The 4,052-nt window shown below is 50.3% G+C and overlaps 1 long non-coding RNA gene across 1 annotated transcript; it reads left to right on the top strand.

Moving 5' to 3' along the window:
* Positions 1–2,792: 2,792 nt before the first annotated feature.
* LOC143710205 (uncharacterized) lies at positions 2,793–4,052 on the top strand. The gene is made up of 3 exons (XR_013194480.1): positions 2,793–2,924; positions 3,020–3,092; positions 3,167–4,052. It is a non-coding gene; the product is annotated as an uncharacterized LOC143710205 (long non-coding RNA).

Raw genomic sequence — 4,052 nt, 5'->3', positions numbered from 1 at the left:
CCAACTGAAATATTTCAGGTCTTTTATTGTTTTAATACTGATGATTTTGGCATACAGCTCATGAATTAACTCTAAACACCTGCAAAAGATTCCTGAGACCTGAAACTCCCAGCCTCATTACTTCATTTTAATGCAAGAGGGAGAGTTTGCTCTTTTCCCAGTTGACCCAAAGGCCCAATCGGGAGAGGTGCTTGAGCACCAGGTCCCTGTGTTTGCACAACTGTTACAGAGAGTGAGCTAGAGAATACGATCACCCTGCTCCCTGAATGGAGCAAGAGCTGCCTCCGCGACTTTCGTGAAGACGCGGGGAGACAGGGACAGCCCGAATGGGAGAACTGTGTACTGATGACTGCCCCTCGAAAGCAAAGTGTAGAAATGGACTGTGTCGAGGGAGAATGGAGACATGAAAGTATGCGTCCTTCAGGTCAATTGTGGCAAACCAATCCAGGGGATGAACGCATTTGAAAATGCATTTGGGCGTTAACATCTTGAACGGAAGGTTGTGTAAGGCTCAGTTCAAGGAACGCAGGTCCAGGATTGGTCGTAACCCACCGCTTTTCTTGGGTACGATGAAGTAGGGGCTGTAAAACCTGTACTTTATGTCGACTGGAGCGATCGCATCCTTCGCCAGTAGGGCTGCGACCTCTGCTCGCATGACGGGGTGTCCTTGCCTATTATCGTGAAGCGAACACCCCGAAACCTGGGGGGATGCTGGGCGAATTGAATCGCATAGCCGAGCCTGATCGTTCGGCAGCGTGTTCTCTTTGGGCCTCTGACTGAGACCCGGCGACAGTATAATCTATAATCCGCACCCTCTTGGGACCGGGAGGTAGAGGAGTTAGTAATTTATTTGACAAATTGATCGTTGAGGAAACCGGGTGGAAGAAAAAGAGAAGGAGAACAAATAATACTCCCCCGGCCCTCCTCCAGGGGACGAAGTGGTCCTGCTACCATCTCCTGAAGAACATAAGACTTTAGCTCCGAGTTGCCCGTCTCAGGATCGCCACTTTGCCTGCCACTTGTTAGGCTTAGGGGCAGAGACGGGCTGCGCCACCTTCCTGCAACCATCTCCACGCTGCAGCCTGGGTGAAGGCTGTTGCTGTGGACATGAGGGAGCGGAAGAGGCCGCAGGGGGGCACACAGGCTGAGGTGGCTGAATATGTTTGATTGCCTCAGACTGCTTGTGGCTGGTCAAGAACTGCTGGGCAAAGTCCTCGACTGCATCGCCAGGAACCGGGTTCGCTCGGACCCCCTCATTTCCACATGGTTAAGCCATAGATGGCATTCCTGGATCACCAGAGTGGACATTACCTGGCCCAGAGACCACGCAGTGACCTTCGTCGAGGTCGGTAGCAGTGCGCTCTTCCTGCATGAGCTCTGGGTCACACTGCCCTCGTGCAGTTGTTTAAGCGCTTTGGCCTTGTACACTTGCTGGATGGCCATGGCATGCAAATCGGAAGCAGGCTGCCCCGCAGCTCTGTGAGCCTTGGCCAGGAGCTTGGACGAGAACTTACAGGCCTTGGATGGGTGCTTGGGGTTGCCACGCCAGGTGGAGGTGCTCTGAGGACACAGTTGCATGGCAACAGAGCGCTCCACTAGGGGTACCCCTGCATTCCCCTTGGCTGCCCATCCATCAAGGGCAGTGAAGTCAGAGGTGCCCTCCACGAACTGGTGACTTCCTCATGCACTTCCCGGAAAAAAAGAACTGAAGGTGGGCGCTGACGATCAGCGCGTGCCGCCCCCAATAACCAGTCACCTAGCCTCAACCGTTCAGGGCACGGTGGAGGGTTCCACTCGAGCCCGATGCTCTCAGCTCTCTGGATCAGACCCGGGCAGCGCTGTCGTCCCAGAGGGAGGCAACTCAGCCGAATCCTCATCTCCAGAGGACTCAAGCCCACCTTGTGATGCGGTGATCGACAAGTGATCATCCGCCGGAGGCCCGAATTAAACGCTGGGTCGCTGCAGAGAGGAGCCAGCAATCTCTTTCTGAAGCCCCACAGTTTGCGATGCAAGAGAGTGGTGTGTGCTATGGCAGAGGGGACTCTACCTCATCTGAGGTCATTGAGTCTTGATTGCTGCATCGTGATGGTCATCCTCCCGCAATGGGTACATGACTCGTCCATGAACGCAGCCTCAGCGTGCTGAAAGCCCAGGCACGTGAGACAGTGCACGGGACTGTCATACGGAGGCAGAAAACGCACCCAGAAACACACGGGCGAAGTGACATCTTCAAAAAGACGCACCCGTGCAGCTCTTTTAGAAAAATGTTTCTCTTTCAACATTACTAAAGTGCACAGGGGAGATCAAAACCACAGCGTCCAAGATATATAGTGAGATCTGCTGCAGCAGCAGGAAGCAGGAAACAGGCTCTTTTAGTGATCCTGCTGAACGCGCCGTCAAACAACACTGAACTGTAGAGGCTTGACTCGTAGATTGAGACTCGATAAGTGATCGTAGAGCATAGTAATGCTGGGCTCCGAAGCGAAACCTTGAATGCGAGAATGCACGCACTGCTCCCTATATACCCACACAGTGTGGCGGAGCTCGCGATGCAAATTTAGCAGACCAAGGTACTTTGTGTACCATAGGCTCGTTTTGTACTACTCGGGGGTGATTGGGCTCTCGGGAATATTGTTAAATATGTGTGGCAGAATTAGTTAAGTGAGTGACAGTTCTGGTGTCCTATCAGGAAAGAGTACGGTCTATTTAATGCTGGTTGGCTGTACTCTGAGATGCGTCACGTCTTGTCCTCCCCCTCCTGCGTCATCCACTATCGCCTCAGGTATGTGCTGGTAGCGGGTGGTTTGAATCGTGCGTTTAGAACGCTACTGATATGTGTTATCCTCTAATTGTAGCGTTTCATTTAAGCAGTTTTCCGACGGTGCATTTCATCAGCTCAGAATGGGTGTTTGCCCACCCTTCAGGTATGTAACTGTCCCTGTATGGAGTGGTGGTTATGATGGCGTGTGGTATACTGAATCGCTATGTCACTGTTAATGTGTTGCTTCCTGTACCCCAGTTAATCGGTGGTTGTGATGATCGCGGTAAATAGTAGCCTGTGGGGATTATATGTGGGTTGATGTCGTCTTTTGGTAAGTGTCATGTAAGATGTCTGGAAGGTTGTAGTGGAAAGAGAGGTACTAACATATCGTTGCTTCTCTTTAAGGCGTTCGTGAGACGCAGGTCCTCCCTTTCGTCCTCGGGACCATTTTACTGGTTCCCTGCACAGTCTCCCTCTGGTTCTTCCGTGTTCCTATGAATTAGAGTTCACCCGGATAACCACGGTGCTTAAGCTGCCCTCCTGATCGTGCCGGCAGGAATTTATAAGGGCACAGGATTTGTATCGTCTACTTCCTTTCGTTTTTAATGTGATAGAAAAGTTATGATCAATAATAATTGACTGTTATTTTTACGAGAACCAGTGTGTGTGTGTGTGTGTGTGTGTGTGTGCACGCGCGAATGCATGTATGTGTGTGTGCTGCACCAGCTCTATCTGCTGTGATTCTGTTCTGTTTCTTTAGGTTAGCTGTGTGTATTTTGTTTAGATTTTGTTTCTGTAATTATTTTTGTGTTTCGTTGCTGACCTTGATTATTATATTTTCTTTTGGCTATTTATTTTTGGGTTTTACCAAACTCAGCTGTTATCTTGTTTTCTCCCAGGAACTAAGGTGACCAGGCGGGAGGACCTTCGAGTGCATTGTGGTGGTGGTAGTGTTGCAGTGGGTGACACTTTTGGAGTGCTTGCGTGTATGATCCAAGTGCACGGTGACGTGTGTGGGTGTGAGTAGAATTACGCTTTTGGAAAAGCCATTAAGTGGTCCTTCCGCCTGTAGGCTCAGCCTGGTTGGTTTGTTTTACTTTCTGTTTGACTGAAACTCCTCCTACCCTTGTGGGTAGAGGACTATGTTGGTGTGTGCCAGTCATATTGCCCCCCTGTAAGCACCTGTTTTTGTGCCTTGACATCTGTGCATTGAGCGCTGTGCGCCCTTGTTTTAAGAGAAGATACTGTTTTTAACTATTTTTGTATGTCAATAAAAGACCTTTGTTTGTAA

Source organism: Siphateles boraxobius, unplaced genomic scaffold (genome assembly GCF_051911475.1).
Source record: "Siphateles boraxobius isolate OS27281-9 unplaced genomic scaffold, OSU_SipBor_1 46, whole genome shotgun sequence".
Lineage (NCBI taxonomy): Eukaryota > Metazoa > Chordata > Actinopteri > Cypriniformes > Leuciscidae > Siphateles > Siphateles boraxobius.
The sequence above is the reverse complement of the archived record's forward strand: the minus strand, read 5'-3'. Positions and strand labels throughout refer to the sequence as shown.